Genomic DNA, 18,051 nt, shown 5'->3' on the forward strand with positions numbered 1-18,051 from the left:
ATACAAATTTAATCATAGATACCACACAAGAAATTGTAATTTGTTTCAATATCCGGCACATAAACTAAAGAAATTTGAAACTAGTCCTCTTTATCTAGGTTTGAAATTATATAATAATATTCCACAGGCATATAAAAAACTTCCCTTATCTACATTTACTAAAAAATTAAAAGAAGTACTTTGTCAAAAAACATATTATATAGTATAAATGAATTCTTTGAAGATGGTTTATGATGATAACGAATAGTAAAAATATATCTTCAAAAGATCTACAATAGGTTTAGCCTTAGATTTAATCAATGTTTCTTTTTTATGTTTTATAGATCAATGTGTCAAAAGTTATTTTTTTATAAGTATGAAAATAATGTTTTAGAATAAGTTTAGTTATGTAGTTTTTAATCATTGACTATGTACCAGTTTTTATTACATTGTGATACCAGAAAACGTATTGTACAATAAATATTTGTCTATTGTCTATTGTCTCAAATTACAACTTTTATCTAAAAATAGTAGGCCTAAGTTTGATCTGATTATCTTATCTGAAGTGTCATGTGACTCATGAGTTAGCTTTATTTAGTTTGCCATCCTACACTAAAGTGTCAAAACTAAGAGAAAACAAGGGGGAGGGGGGATTGTTATGTTTATCAATGACCTGACGCTTCAGTTTTCACAAATCACAGTTGATAACATAAGCACTTACGAACACATTACTGGAGAATTGAGTATAGCGGGGTCGCAAGAACCTTACAAGTTTATTATTCATGCAGTGTACAGACCTCCCACCTCCTCTAGTGGTTTTCCACTCCAACAGGCCATCAAAGAGCTAACTTATGCCCTCACGAAACTGCACACACTCGAAAATTTGATACTAATAGGGGATACCATTATAAATCTGAAGAACAAAAGTGTTATAAATGTATTGAGTTATGAGGTAGCATTAGCAGAAAGGGGTATATGGGACTACACTAGTGAGGAAATACGCCTGGGTAGTATAAAAATATTATGCATAGACCATAAAACAATTGAAGTGGCTATGGGAAATACCATGAGTAACAAAGAAATTGTAGATAGCTTTGCCAATTATTTTTTAGAAGGCATTGATAAAATAAAAAACTGCTATGGTAATAGGGACAAATGTGATATAAATGACAATGTGGATAACAGTGTATTACAGAATTTCTACATACCTATGGCTACCCCGAAAAGTATTGTAAAAAGGCATTAATGCTGAGGGATCCATGGTACACACCACGTGGTAGGATGTCAGTACTTTTTAGAGTTAATAATATATCGGTACAATCTGACAAGTATCCAGCATGTTGTGTCCATCATCAATAAATGGGCTATACAGGTTGATTCCTTTCATTACCTGAAAAAGAAATACAGGAATTAGTCCACAATGCATATTTATGTGCAACCTAAAATTTACAGTCAAAGAGAATAATTAAGATATATACAGGTTGAGGAATACCACCCATTCACAATGTATAGCGGCTGAACTGAGAAACCTACCTTCTTCGTTGTATTGAAAACTGGCCATACTTCAATCCCAAAGAATTATTTGCCAAATATATCCTATATAACATTGTTTAATATATTATTTATATAATCATTCTTTCTGTCAAATTGTATAATTCGTTTGCCCCCTAGGTAAAGGCCCCATTTTTTGGTACACTACAAAATTAACTTTAATAATATCATAGATATAATAGATATAGTAACAGGTTAAGTAATGTACTGTTTCTGTTTGTTTACTTATCTAAAACATTAAATAGCATTGCAATGATTGTATATTTTTCAAAATTTGCTTGATATATGTAAAAGATTGCTCACTTCGTGTATATGAACTGTTAGTCCTGTTGGCGTTAGATAAGTGAACTATTTTACCCAAATGTTTGGCTTTTCATGTTTCTTATTTATATCATCTATTATAGTTTTTTCAGAATGCAATGGTTACATCTTAAAAACATCCTTTAATCAACCTATTGTTCTCTGGGTGGTAACATAACATGTATTTCGATTAGGCTCTAGTGTTAGGCCATAAGGGCCATGAGACTGTTCAGCAACAGTCTTCTTTGCTGAACTTGTGTAATGTTGAAGACTTACAGACTAAAAAGAGTGTGAAGAGTTTCTTCTTTTACCCACCATCGCTGTTTGAGAGTCCACTTCAGATGTGAGGTTGGGTTTGTTTCACTTCTTCAAAAGCTAGTTTCATGACTCACCTGAACACTAACCGAGCAAGGATCTTCATATTTAACCTGTTGACGAGTGCCACAAAACATACGCAAATGAGTGCGCACAGCATTTGCCGTTTGGTCCCATATGAGTGAGCACGGCATTTTCCGTTGCAGACTAATAATTGTCAGTTTGTTCTCACTGACTTACTGTGACGTCTAGCGGAGATTTTTAGAACTTTTCAATTGTTCCTAATAGTGCCGCTTTACAGTGTTGCTAGTCCTGTATCGTGGTGGCACCTGGTGAGAACTTTTAAAACTATTTTACGTTTTCATTCAGGTTAAGAACTTTGGCGCGCTTTTAGCCTGCGTGTTATAGGTTACTGTACAATCACCACCATTGCGCTATTGTAAGAGTAAATGTTACTTGTTTTTGTAAATACCGTGTTCGTCTAAAGTTGCATCATGGAATTTATTGACAGAAGTGATGAAATTAGATGTGAACTGTATAGAGACATAAGTGAAGGTGATGTGTTTGAGTCGGATGAAGAGTATACTGACAGTGACTCTGAAAATGAAGCTACAGACTTATTTGACAACGTTTCACCTTCTACTGCAAACTTAACTGGAAGTACACAAGGCCAATTTGACAATCATAACGATGATAGCGTTCCTGCAAGCTCTTTATACAAACTGACCAGTCACAGCATGCTTTATTTGTAAATGGGAGCATAATGGCGAATATCATTCTCGAAATTTGCAATTTGACTCTTAAAAATCAGGAATAATTATTTCAGACGTGATTGTAGGCAATGAATGGAAAGAGGTTGACGCTTTCTATAAATTTTTTTATTATTATCTGGTGAATCATATTGCTACAGAAACTAATAAATTCTACAAAGAATCACCCTTTGTATATATCCTTGTTTTGAGCAGTATCACACACTAGCAAAGTTTTTAAACCAAATTATTGCTTTTAACAATCTACAATGTATTTTTATAAACACTTAAACTATAATAAACAAGTTTATTAGCATTTAAAAGTTTTTTTTCTTTTACTCCCTAAATGTCTGTCACTGGTCACTGAGGCACTCGGTATGGACCGTCATAGCGGCACGGCAAATGCCGTGTGCACTCGTCAACAGGTTAAGGGATAGTGATCGGCCAAAAGACTATAAAGGTAAGTCTATACTGAAGAAAATAAAATATTTACTAATAAATAAGACAACATAATACATGTACTTGTGTCTTTACACAATTTCTATCACAATTTTAATTATGGTTTTACTCAGGAATTAATGCACTGAAAAGAAATTCCAATAAAAACCTTAATGTCACTTGTTTATGTCAATATAAGGTGTAATAAGACTATTTTTAATATAAGGCGTAAAAAGAATACTTTTAAAACTGTTTTATTATTTTTAGTTAATTGTAACATTAATATCTTGCAAATTATTCTAATTACCTGAGCGTTAGTGAACATTTTTACATTGGTCATATGCATTAATTTGATGGAATTGAGCAAACATCAAAACAAATGAATTTGTAAACAAATTGAGTACAAGCACATGACATTTTAACACGTGACACAGTAATGCAAGCAATGTAAATATTTGTAAGATATCACTCCAGAAGCAGCACAAAGGTCCTTTTAGTACTAAGTGCAATAAGAGGTTACTCAGTTTATTGCCATAAGCGAACGGAAAAATCCCTATAACAACCCTAGTTATAACACTATGTTAAACAGACTGTAGGTACATATCGTAAAACTGCAATGGCCATTTTTTACCTTCTTCATAAGGGCGGACACTCAGTCCACGTTCTGGGACCAACTGTCCGACCCACCGGTTTCTTTTAACATGGGATCGTACTCACACTGTAGTTCTTGAACGGGTGTTTTTAGATCTAGAGTTATGAGTGAAAATAATATTAATCAAATGTCTGTGTTTCAGCAGATTAGTAAATATTAATGGCACTGTCCAAGAGCACATTTTGTAACTCAATAGTTAATACACAAACCTATCCCATCCAAGTTCCTTGAAGCTAATTAAATTATTCAAATATTTAAATCCCTAAAATTGTATATTTATTATACGTCTTTGTATATTTTATTAATGTTTAGTGCTAAGAGATTCACGATGGCATTGCAGTAAATTTCATATTCCTATTCAAAGATAAACTGTAATTCAAAATATTAGAAACTCCGATAATCAGAGATAAGAATAAATACATGTAAACCGTATATTGTATATACCTTATCTGTGTGTGATGTGGTGGTGGTTGAGGCGGAGAAGGAAAGTTATATTCATATGGGAATAGATATAATTGGGAAAGGGGGTGCTGTGAGTAAGGGAACTATTGAGACGAAGTGGGATATAGGGGAGCAGGAGAGTTGGGTCAGATCACAGGACAGGAGAAGCAGGAGGAAAAATATCTCTATAACAGGTGGAAGATGACTGTTTTTCCTCTGTCTCCGTCTTGTCTTCCAAGGACCATGACGAGCTGATGAGTTTTCATCGTAACCCTGAGTCCTCGTCCTGTCCTACAACACAATGTCCTCCTCCTCACTCCTCCTGTCCAGATTGTACATGTGTTTAGGTCACTTCATTTTCGAAATATCGTGCGGACAGACATGTATCCAGCATGTCCATCGTCAATAAATGGGCTATACAAGTTGATTCCTTTTATTACCTAAAAAAAGAAGAACAGGAATTAGTCCACAATGCATATTTATGTTTAACCTAAAATTTACAGACAAAGAGAATAGATAAGATATGTACAGGGTGAGGAATACAACCCATTCACATGTATAGCGGCTGAACTGAGAAACCTACCTATTACTTTTAAGGAAAACCCCCCATACTTCGATCCCAAAGAATTATTTGCCAAATGTAGCCTATATAACATTTTTTAATAAAGTATTCATATATACATTCTTTCTGTCAAATTGTGTAATTGGTTTGCCTCTTCGGCAAAGGCCTCATTATATCAGTAATAGGTTAAGTAATGTATTTTTTTTTTTTTTTTTACCTATCTAAATTGTTTAAAAAATTACAATGATTGGAATGGCAATGAATTAGACATTTTTTTTAAATTTACTTGCTATCCGTAAAAGATTGCATACTTTGTTTATAAACTATTAGTTTTAGCTTTAGATAAATTAACTTTTTTACCCAAATGAAGGCTTTTCATGCGCCTTATTATTATAGCATCTAATTAATCTCAGCTATTATAGTTTTTTCAGAGTGCAATGGTTACATCTTAAGAACATCCATTAGTCAAGCTATTGTTCGCCGGGTGGAAAACAAAACATACATTTGGATGAGGTTCTAGTGTGGCCATAAGGGGCATGCCTTGAACAGTCTTCTTTGCTGAACTCGTGTAATGTTGACGACTTACAGACTGAAAGAAGTGTAGGGGGTTTCTTGTTTTACCAACCATCGCTTTTTGAGTGTCCACTTTGGATGTAAGGTTGGGTTTGTTTCACTTCTTTGAAAGCTAGTTTCATGTAGAAAGGATATTGACCTGCTTTATCTAAACATCAATCTCTGAATAAACACTGGGACGCACTCAAATTACAACTTTTATCTAAAAATAGTAGGCCTAAGTTTGATCTGATTATCTTATCTGAAGTGTCATGTGACTCTCATGAGTTAGCTTTATTTAATTTGCCATCCTACACTAAAGTGTCAAAACTTAGAGAAAACAAGGAGAAGGGGGGATTGTTATGTTTGTCAATGACCTGACGCTTCAGTTTTCACAAATCACAGTTGATAACATAAGCACTTACGAACACATTACTGGAGAATTGAGTATAGCGGGGTCGCAAGAACCTTACAAGTTTATTAGTCATGCAGTGTACAGACCTCCCACCTCCTCTAGGCCATCAAAGAGCTAACTTATGCCCTCACGAAACTGCACACACTCGAAAATTTGATACTAATAGGGGATACCATTATAAATCTGAAGAACAAAAGTGTTATAAATGTATTGAGTTATGAGGTAGCATTAGCAGAAAGGGGTATATGGGACTACACTAGTGAGGAAATACGCCTGGGTAGTGTAGTAAGATTATGCATAGACCACATTTATTATAATATGCATATGTCTATTAAAAACATCTACACTGGTATAGTTAAAACCAAAATTTCTGACCATTACCCTATACATAGTTGCCTGAATAGAGCTATTGGGAGGAGGAAAAGGAGACACTGAGGTTGAAAAAAATTAAAATAATAAAAGAACCACTGCTAAAGAAACTCATAGAGAAAGAAAATTGGGATCTAGAAGAAAAATTTAGTGGAAATGCAGGATTCGAGAAAGTAATAAATAAATACATTAGCATGTATGACAGAAGTACTATTACCATAAATAGGACAGGTGGGAGGATTGGTAAGCAAGGTAGATAACACGTAAGGACGCCACTGAAGGAATGGATGAATCAGGAACTAATAAACTTAATAAAAGAAAGGGACAGAATATTTAGACAATGGAAAAGGGGCCCCTTTAACATCAGATTCCGAGATGTGTACAAGAATTTAAGAAATAGATTGAATAATAAAATAAAGTATAGAAAAAACAGGTACTACCAGCATTTATTCGAAGTCAACAAAAACAATTCCAGGAAGGTTTAGGAAAACATAAATTATCTTTTGGGAAGAAAAACTAAAAATAATATTGATAAAACAATTGAGGTGGCTATGGGAAAACCCATGAGCAACAAAGAAATTGTGGATAGCTTTGCCAATTATTTTTTATAAGGCACTGATAAAATAAAAAAACTGCTGTGGTAATAGGGAGGAATGTGATATAAATGACAATGCGGATAACAAAGTATTACAGAATTTCTACATACCTATGGCTACCCCAAAAAGTACTGTAAAAAGGCATTAATGCTGAGGCATCCATGGTTTACTTGGGAGTCTCTGCTTTGTGCTTTTTCTCTCAGGCCTAAGGGGTCTCCAGAAATGTTCTAATAAGTGAAAACATTCCCTGTGCACACCTGCATTACAGCCAGAACACCAAAATCTGCTTCGGCCTTTTTTATTGCTTTAGCAAACTCATCACGTGGTAGGATGTCAGTACTTTTTAGAGTTAATAATATATCGGTACATTAATGCTGAGGCATCCATGCTAGCATCACGTGGTAGGATGTCAGTACTTTTTAGAGTTAATAATATATCGGTACAATCTGACAAGTATCCAGGATGTTCCATCATCAATAAAAGGTTGATGACTTTTATTTTACCTGAAAAAGGAAGGAATTAGTCTACAATGCATATTTATGTTTAACCTAAAATTTACAGACAAAGAGAATAATTAAGATATATACAGGTTGAGGAATACAACCCATTCACAATGTATAGCGGCTGAACTGAGAAAACCTTGCTTGTTTTAATGGAAAACCCCCCATACTTCGATCCCGAAGAATCATGTGGCAAATGTAGGCTATATAACATTTTTTAATAAAGTATTCATATATTCATTCTTTCTGTAAAATTGTATAATTGGTCTGCCTCCTCGGCAAAGTCCACATTTTAGGGTTCTCTACAAAATAAAGATTAATAATATCAGTAATTGATTTTATCTAAAACATTAAATAAAATTGCAATGATTGGAATGGCAATGAATTAGACATTTGTTAAAATTTAGATGACTCATCTGAACACTAACCGAGCAAGGATGAAGATATTTAAGGGATAGTGATTGGCCAAAAGAGTATAAAGGTAAGTCCAAACTGAAGAAAATAAAATATTTACTAATAAATAAGGCAACATAATACATGTACTTTTGTCTTTACATAATTTCTAACAAAATTTTAATTTTTGTTTTACTCAGGAATTAACAAAGTAATGAATGAAATGAAATTCCAATAAAACCTTTAATGTCACTTTATTTATATGATGTTATTGACATGATGGAATTGAGGAAACATCGGAACAAGGACACGAAATAAGTCCTTATAATCAGCTAATATTATTATTAATCTTCTATGGTAAAATTGAAGCAGTAGTACGTGTTTTATTGGCAGTTATAGAAATTTGATAAATGTGTGTTGTAGCCTATTGCCCAAAGTCAAGGTAGGCCAAGTAAATAAAGGAATTAAAATTAGTCAAATATTTATATCCCTAAAATTGTGTATTTATATTATGTCTTTGTATATCTTTTAATGATAAAGTGCTAAGAGATTCACGATAGCATTGCAGTAAATTTTATATCCCTATTCAAAAATAAACTGTTAATTCAAAATATTAGAAACTCTGATAATCAAAGACAAGAATAAATACATGTAAACCGTATATTGTATATACCTTATCTGTGAGTGATGTGGTGGTGGTTAAGGCGGGGAAGGAAAGTTATATTCGTATGGAGATAGATATAGTTGGGAAAGAGGGTGCTGTGAGTAGGGGAACTGTTGTATACAAAGTGGGATATAGGGGATTAGGAGAGTAGGGAATATCAGGTGGAACAGGAGAAGCAGGAGGAGAAATATCTCTATAACAGGTGGAATATGACTTTTTCCTCTGTCTCCGTCTTGTCTTCCGAGGACCATGACGAGCTGATGAGTTTTCATCGTAACCCTGAGTCCTCGTCCTGTCCTACAACACAATGTCCTCCCCCTCACTCCTCCTGTCCAGATTGTACATGTCTACAGGTCACTTCATTTTCGGATAACATTAGAACAGACATGTATCCGGCAAGCGTGTCCATCAATTAATGGGCTATGAAGGTTGTGATGACTTTTATATTACCTGAAAAAGAAATACAGGAATAGTCCACAACGCATATTCATGTGTAACCTGAAACTTACAGACAAAGAGAATACTTAATTATATACAGGTTGAGGAATACCATCCATTCGCAATGTAAAGCGGCTGAACTGAGAAACCTACCTCCTTTGTTTTAATGAAAACCCCCCATACTTCAATCCCAAATATTTAGTTGCCAAATGTAGCCTATAAAACATTTTTTTATAAAATATTTGAATGCAATATGAATGCAAAATATTACAATGAATATTTATGTTTAACCTAAAATTTACAGACAAAGAGAATAGTTTTAATGAAAACACCTCATACTTCAAACTCAAAGAATTATTAGAAATTTGTATCGCCATATAGCATTTATTAATAAAGTATTCATATAATCATTTTAACTTCCAATAAAACCTTTAATGTCACTTGTTTATGTAAATATAAGGCGTAAAAAAAGACAATTTGTAATATAAGGCGTAAAAAGACTCTATTTTTACAACGGTTTTATTTATTTTCTTTTAATTGTAGCATTAATATTTTACAAACTATACTAATTAGCTGAGCGTTAGTGAACATTTTTACACAGGTCAGGTACGTTACTATGATTCAATTGAGGAAATATCAGAACAAATAGATTTGTAAACAAATTGAGTACAAGCACATGACATTTTAATATGTGACACAGTAACGCAAGCAATGTAACTATTTGTAAGATATCACTCCAGAAGCAGAGCAAAGGTCCTTTTAGTACTAAGTGCAATAAGAGGTTACTCAGTTTATTGCCATAAGCGAACGGAAAAATCCCTATAACAACCCTAGTTATAACACTATGTTAAACAGACTGTAGGTACATATCGTAAAACTGCAATCGCCATTTTTTACCTTCTTCTTAAGGGGCAAACTTTACTTTAAGAAGGCAACTATAAGCAGCAGGTCTATGATGCTGGTGAGCGAGTAGCTAGTCTTAAGTGTTTGTCAGCTGATATGATAAATGTTGATATGGTCTGCAACTGACCTCACCTCGAACACCATCCCTCCGCCTTCAGCATTATCCTGTCTACACTCTGACTCTTCTTCCCCCCGGCCAGCTCGCAAACTATGCGCCACTGTTGTGCTATGTCATTATTACAGTTTCTTTTTTTATTTAAGTTATTCTTTACTAAAGCTATTTCATTTTTAAGTTGTTGCAGTATCTGTGGTTTTAATTCCTAAAAGCATCATCATAAGGCCTTAATTTGTAGGTTTTGTACCGGTTTTCTATTACTCATTTTATTTAATAAATTTGTTATAATCCTAGGGCAAATCTCTTTCGCTTTACACAACTTTTTGTGTTCAAAATTGAATTTAGTGCTCCAATTAAATATATCGGTCAAGTTTCTTGGTGAAAATATTAAAACATTTAAATCTTTATGAAAAAATAATTTAACAAATCAACTTGTGTTCAAAATTGAATTTAGTGCTCCAATTAAATATATCGGTCAAGTTTCTTGGTGAAAATATTAAAACATTTAAATCTTTATGAAAAAATAATTTAACAAATCAACTTGTGTTCAAAATTGAATTTAGTACTCTAATTAAATATATCGGTCAAGTTTCTTGGTGAAAATATTAAAACATTTAAATCGTTTATGAAAAAATAATTTAACAAATCAACTGTTAATAATTTGGATTAAATGAGTTAAAATTAATTTTAGCTTCAGTAAAACTTTCTGTAGGCCTACTGTTTAAAACTCCACATTATTTCCTTTTTTTAACCCTTTCCGCTCTGAATTTTCTCACCAGTCTGTCCCCTCAGCTCGTATTTATTTTAGCATATTTTCAGTAAAAACCCATTTTTATCAAACTGGAAGTCAATGAAGTATATACATTATTATATTGTATAATAATTTTATTTTATTTCTAATTTATAGTATAGAGATATAAAATTTGATACTTACACTAATAAGTTTTATATTTTGGCACGATATGCGTTCACAACACTGCAAGATGAAGCCAGGATTTTTTTGAACGGGTTTTACAATAAATGTTTCCTTTCTTCGTCCTGCCACATTTCTATTCCTACAAACAACACAGTCTTTAGTTTTTTTTTTTGTTGGATGAGCTGCAAGAAAGTGAGAGTGTTTGTTTAGCCTTTCTTCTTTTTCTGCTGAAGAAGAATGACCCCGCTTCAAACTCATAGGGTTACGGACATGGCCTACAAGTTCAGTGATAAGGATTTCTCTGAAATTCCTGTGTTGAATTGTTTTTTCTCCATGGTTTTGTTTATTCATGTTGAACAAGAGAAAGCTATTTACAATTGCAACTTCCAACATCCAGAAAAATAGCTTTCTCCACCACTTCAGAGATTTACGGGAAACTTTTTAGGAAGTAATATAGTGGTCTGCTTGGTCCACACCACCCATATATTTGTTATACTGACAGATAACTGTTGGCTTTTGTATGTTTATTTGATGATGATCCTTCCCTTAATTAAGTAATTCAGCAATAACGTCTGAATCAGAAAGAAAAGATGTACTTGGTAACGCATATCGAGTCACTAATGCGAACGGGTCTGAAAATTTGTTAGGAAACCTGAATACAATGACAAAGCAAAATAAATCAGCAGCCAACCAATCGTAGTTCAGCTGTCATTTATTAGTTCCTGAGAATGACGTGTGATCGCAGCACCAATTGGAAACATCGTAGGCCGGCTAAAAATAAAGTAAAGCTGACGTCATTGCAATGTCGGACGACGTCGACTCACGAGTGGAAAGGGTTAATACTCTTGAGACCTAACACACAATGATCTGTTAGACCAATATCAAATCAGTCAGTTTTAAAAACATCAACATCTTTACATCTAATAAAAATGTGTTAGATACATGTTTTAGCGTTTATGGTAATTCTAGTCAGCAAGTAAACAAAAGATAAAAATCTATTTTGACTATTAGATAGAAGTCGCTATTTACATTGTTGGAATTACTTAGTAAATTTATATTTTTATCCCCAATAAATACCACATATCCATTGATATTAGCTAATACACCAGCTAACTTATCGATATAAACACTCTGAACAAACTTTAACAATCTATACATGCAAAACAACTTACAATGAAAATACTTAAACTTAATATCTAACACAATAAATGTCAGCTGTTACCATATTTTAATGTAACCAATGAATAAATAAGAATTTTACTGTAATTAAGCAACTCAAGCAATAGACAAAGTCAAATCCGCTATATTAATTATATTATTATTCTAATAGTACACTATAAGAAGCGTAGGCTCAATGTTCTTCTTCAATGGGGCGGCCTATTGCCATGCACTTAAGCCTCAAGTGCCTTTTGTGCACCCCGGAAGCACACCATGAGGCCTACCAGGCTATGATTTCAGCAGTTCCACAAACAGCCTATCAGGTCCTCCTGGCAAAAATCATCCCCCTTGTCCATACTACCAAAGATGGCATACCGCTCCCTTCCTATTGTAGGACAGTCAAAGAGCAAGTGTTCGTCAATTTCATCCTGCTCATCACACATTCTTCAATGTTAAAAATGTTGGTTCTTATTTAAACTCTGCATGCTGAAATCTGGTAGTTTTGCAGCCACGAGAGAGTGCTTCCAGCGCCAATTGTGATAGGGTGCCGTGAATGCTCAAGACGCAAAAATTGTCTACTACTGTTCACATTCATTCCTCGATAATCACTTGATTTTGAGATTTCTAGAATGTTACCATGTGATATAGTTTTTCATACTACCACGATGTTTAGAGCTTCATGTGAAGTGAGTTATCAATTATTATTTGAATCATTGATTTAGTTAATATATGCTGTTATTAATTTGAATGCTTTATAATGATCAGTGGTGGAGGAAAAAAGTGTTCATATGCTAATTGTTTGAATACATCTAAAAACAGTGATGTGTCTTTCTTCTCTTTTCTTCTAAAAAAGAGAAAGGTAAGAATTATTATCATTATATCGCAAGACACATAGTTGCAAACCTGGCCCTTTAGCCTTATCATTGATTAAAATGTAAAGATATGCAATTAATAATAAATATTGTAATAGCAGTTTTATCGAAGGAAACTATAATATTCCGTCAAACACAATAATTTATGCAACAAACCCTGTTTATAGGGTAAATACTGTACATTTTAGGCCTGAGCTATCTATCACGCCTTGTCAAAAGACTTTTTCATTTACGAATGAGAGTTGGACAACACCCGGAGACCCCACTTCGACAACTGAATATTTTATATTTTAAACACAAAAAAACTCATTTGTATCACGGTTACTACCACTTTACCATTTAATACGCACCGCTCGTTTAGTGCTAAATTTAGAACGATCGGTCAGCCGATTTTAAATTGTCCAATACACTGTTACATGTTTTTTTAAGGAGGAGGGGTGGCTTGCCGCAGCACGGAAGTATAACTAACCAAAATATACTCCACTACACTAGTGGAGGTAACCCTCAGATGAAGCTCGTGAACATATATCGATCTTCATTCACAATCCACGTCACATAAAAAAGTCAATGTTTTCAGATTAATCAGTTCTCAATTCTAGGAGCTGTCAAATTATGTGGAAACTATAAGATTAAAGGCCGACCTGGCAAATCTCGAATTTGACGTTATCAACATATTCTGCTCATCCTTCTGAACAAAAAATATATATGGTTTAGGGGGTGCAAATGCCAATAACATGATTTTAGAGGGTATATACATATAAATAGATAAGTTCTTAATGTTTTGTTTGTGTGCTGTGTCTGGATGTCTGTAAATATTATCTGTGGCTGGAACTTACAGCGTATCTGTTATCTGAGCGCTATGGGGCAGAAGTCAGTGCTTCACTAGATATCGTGTACTGTAGTTTGGATCGAGTGAGTGACAATCATGGATCAACCATCCACTAGTTCGACCAATCGTAGTGAATTGGTGTGTAGGAGTGTTTTGTCGGGTATGTTAAGAGTTTACGTTACGACCGAAACGAGATTATTTAGTTTCATACATTCTGTGGAACACACTAATGGTAAGTGTTCTCTATTAATGTCCATTTATATATTTATATTAGTGGTATTCATGATTTACTACGTTTTTTACGCCGTACATAATTGCCTTTCCATTATAATTCAATTTATATTCCTCATCAGCCCCTCTAGAATTTGATATTTTACTGATGGGTACTATCTAGAGGGATGTTTTTCTTTCGTTGATATCTTGGCCGGAGGTACTCGTCTCAACTCGATAACAACTAATTAATTTGTAGCTCGAAATTTAAGAAAAACATTGTTCATTTTGATCAAAATTCTTTCTGCTCATTTCAGTATTATTTTTCATTTAAGTTTGCAAAGATGGCGCAGCATCCAATGACCTCATCACGAGGTTGAATCATGGTCACAAAAGGTCACGTGATGCCCGATGTGGATGTAGAACATGGAAATATTGCTACACGCTTGAACAATTGTTCCATTTTTGATGTTATAAAAACTTTGTTAATTCTCATTTCCACCTCACCAAACCTTATATTGTTTTGTTCTGTATGACGATTCCAATAAGTTAATAATGCGAAACACTATTTTGCCGCTCCGGCTGTTAATGTAACAATTACCAATTATGTCTTGATTTTTTATAAGTTCATGGAGACGGAAAGTGTTTTAGAAATTTCTCCGGTTCTCAGGAAGATTCCTGGATATTTCCCCAGTTCGTTAAATTCCCAGTCAGGTGGCCACCCTGATGAATACCAATATAGATTCAATGTTGTATTTGATAGTATTGATATTTAACCCTTTTAGCCCCGGCGTCCGATATATCGGACAGAGGTGGTCTAGCTAAAATGCCCAACGTCCGATATACCGGACGTCTCGAGAATTTAATGTAGCTGACTAATAATATGTCCAAATGCAATTAGTTTCGGTATAGTAGTCGGTGAAGAAACGGGCTACATGCAAAAACAATAAACCTTCCAATTGGCATCGTATTTCGTCGTCGTTGAGCGTAGTTTATTTGTCGATGTCAGCTGTCAGACGACTTCAGTTGCATTATTGTTGTATGCTGACTTATAACCTCAATTAGTTTGCGTGATTGAAAGCGGTTGTTTTTCGTGTGATTTATTGTATTATTAGTAAAAAAAACATGAGTAAACGTCGTAGAGAAAAGTTACCAGTGAGTGAAAACACTTTGATGAACACTATTATTGGTACGTTGGGATTATACCGACCACACCCAGACATGAATCGTTATTTGACATTTTGCTTCTACTGATTACTAGATTAGCGTAGAACAATATTTCGTCAATATAAAACAGGAATTGTCTTATCGCAAACCCCTCACCATCCTCAGACAGAGGTCAAAGTCGAGCGTCTAGTAGATAACGTGATTGCAGAGTCTCGCCGCCCGTTCAGCTGGTGCGTCGCTTTGTTGTACTTCCGTGTTTTACCTCTACATTTCTCCAAACACAAAAATTCAATAAAAACAAACATGATCAAACTAAAACTAAACTCTTTATTGAAAAAACACTCAAAACTTGTTTTTATTCTTGATCACACTCCGCCACCCAAAATGCGAGTGCCATGCCTTCGCGCTGATGTCAACGAAAGAAAAACATCCCTCAAGATAGTACCTATCAGTAAAATATCAAATTCTAGAGGATCTGATCAGAAATATAAATTGAATTGTAATGGAAAGGCAATTATGTACCGTGCAAATCATGTGATGCCGCGTGGCCTGTCGTAATCGGGATTCTCGAGAAAGATAAGATAACAGCAACAACAATACCGATCACAATGCCTGGAAATGCTTGTAAGTTTGTAATTTTGTAATTAAAGAGTTGTTTTTTCGTTCTATCATGTTTGTTTCTATAAATTTATATTTTTGTGTTCTTCATACTGGTGTGGTCGGTACAATCCCAAAGTACCCTATTATTAGTGGTGAATGTGCTATTTTTGAAGACAATGAATTGAGTTGTTTATATAAAATGTATATATTGTAAATATTATTTCTTTTACTTTTTTGAAAAATTAAATAAGTTTTAGTCTTACAAACCATTACAATTATTTTGTGTTATTTTACAATTGTTATTATTTCAAAAGGATAAAAACAAGTATACATATCTGTATACTTCTACTGACGTGTATTTGGAAATATATGAAGAAGTGCTTATGCAGCAATACAATTAATTGGATATATCTCCTGCATTTATCAAGGAAAGTTCTTCAAATTTTGTGTGTGTGTGTAGTAAGAAATATGTGTACAACAAAATTGCTTCCTTTTTCAGGGGCTACAATTTTTTTCTACCCTTTATGTATGTCCAAACTATTAAAAAAAAAAAAAAATTATGTATAAATACGCTAAAAAAAAACAAATCATTCTGTAAAAGTACTTTTTTAACTATTACATCTAAGAGTACACTTATTTGTAAACAATTTAAAACAAAAACCTAAAAATTATCTTAAAAAATAAGAAAACTATATGTATTTTCCCTCAATTCTGCACTACGGTCCCTTATCGCCATGGGCTTTCTGGCAAGTCCATGGAAAAATGGCTGGGGTTAAAATCGACCTTAGCCTCTTGTTTGATTTCTGGATCATTAATAGTGTAATTGCCAATTATAGAATTAACAGCTTGTTCTGTTTCCTTTATGTTATCATTTTCCAACATGGCTAGACCTGTTGCAGTACATTCAGATTCAGCCCAACAAAATTGATATTTAATACTGTGTTACATAATAATATAATTACTTCTAACAAAATAAAATTAAAAGCTATGGTAATTAGTCTTGTTATTTACACACAATCCCACTCACTATTGATGTTCTTACTCCGTCCTAAGTTATTAGCCTACACTAAATAAGAATGAGGTTAGAAAAACCACGTGGTTGTAAAGTAAAGCACTATTGGTACAACCGGCAACAAGAAACTACTTAAGCTGTTAATTGTACATACTTTACAACATTTTTCTCCAGTTCTCCAGTAAAAGCCATAATATTTCCGTAATAGAGGCTTTTCATTTCAGCTTCAGTTTTGACACCTTATTTTAATAGAAACGTTGTTCATTAGGTTACCGTTACACTATACTTTCGCATATCTCATCTCCTCTTCCACTTCCGCAGCTTCCGCTCTTCGAGGCGTGGCGTAGCATATTATTCAATTTTTTTTTCTTTTGTCTTCTTTTAGGCTATGGCTTTTTATCCATGGAGCCTCGTAGTTCACTTTTGTGGTTGCTTCACCCTTAGATTGAATTGTTGATTATGATGATCTATAATTAGATACAAACAAACATAAGTTAGTGTTACATAATGGTTATTGACTTAGGAATTTTTGTTAATCAGTGGTCAATAGGTTGACTTTTAACAACATATATCACTCAACATAATTCCTACACGAGCTCCTCATGCAGTAAAAGAATGGGGCGATCAAGCCAGGCGGAGAGAAAGAGTGGTGATAGAGGGGCCCATCCTGCCAACTACAGATAGCCCGTGTATTGGAATAGTGGAATGAGCAGTCCGCGAGTTCTCGCTCTGTACTCCTCTGAATTTAATTTAGTTTAGTACCTGGCGAATCTATTAAAATGTATCACTGTATTTTCAAACCTCTTTCCGTAGTTTAGTACAGCATACATATATTTAAATTACATTTTCAAAGCTGGATGTTGCTGGATGCAGCACAATTAAGTTGCAGGCAATTAATCTGACAAACCTCTTAAAATATACCACTGTTTTTAGCTTCTAATCTGAGTTAAACACCTTTCAGTAATTTGGTACAACATACATATATATTACATTTTCAAAGCTGGATGCTGTAGGATGCATCGGAAATAAATTTATTTCATTAAACCTTGATTTTACAGCGTAATTAATGACAGGCAAGTAAACTTGTCTACATACAAATAAACCAATACAACGGAGTATCGAAAGACCCAAAAAGACGTAAGGAAGTCTAATGTAACAAAGTAACCTCTTTACATTCAGTGGCGTAGCTAGAAAACATTCGAGGGTGGATTAAACATCCAGGAGGATTAAAAAGAGCCCTACTCGCAAAATTTATAAATTTGTTTGTTTACAAGTGAATTCTCAATTTAATTGTACTGTTTTAATTTTCTTAGTTACTAAAATGTGATTGTAAGCATTCATGCTTGAAAACATTT

The 18,051-nt window shown here is 33.9% G+C and overlaps 1 long non-coding RNA gene across 1 annotated transcript; it reads right to left on the reverse strand.

Annotated features, from left to right (window-relative positions):
- Nucleotides 1-1,184: 1,184 nt before the first annotated feature.
- Nucleotides 1,185-17,028, reverse strand: LOC124368815. The gene is made up of 6 exons (XR_006923008.1): nt 16,851-17,028; nt 10,867-10,987; nt 8,486-8,926; nt 7,030-7,422; nt 4,429-4,865; nt 1,185-1,369 (listed from the first exon to the last, which is right to left on the reverse strand). It is a non-coding gene; the product is annotated as an uncharacterized LOC124368815 (long non-coding RNA).
- Nucleotides 17,029-18,051: the final 1,023 nt, after the last annotated feature.

The sequence above is a fragment of the Homalodisca vitripennis genome, chromosome X (assembly GCF_021130785.1).
Source record: "Homalodisca vitripennis isolate AUS2020 chromosome X, UT_GWSS_2.1, whole genome shotgun sequence".
NCBI classification, from domain to species: Eukaryota; Metazoa; Arthropoda; class Insecta; order Hemiptera; family Cicadellidae; genus Homalodisca; species Homalodisca vitripennis.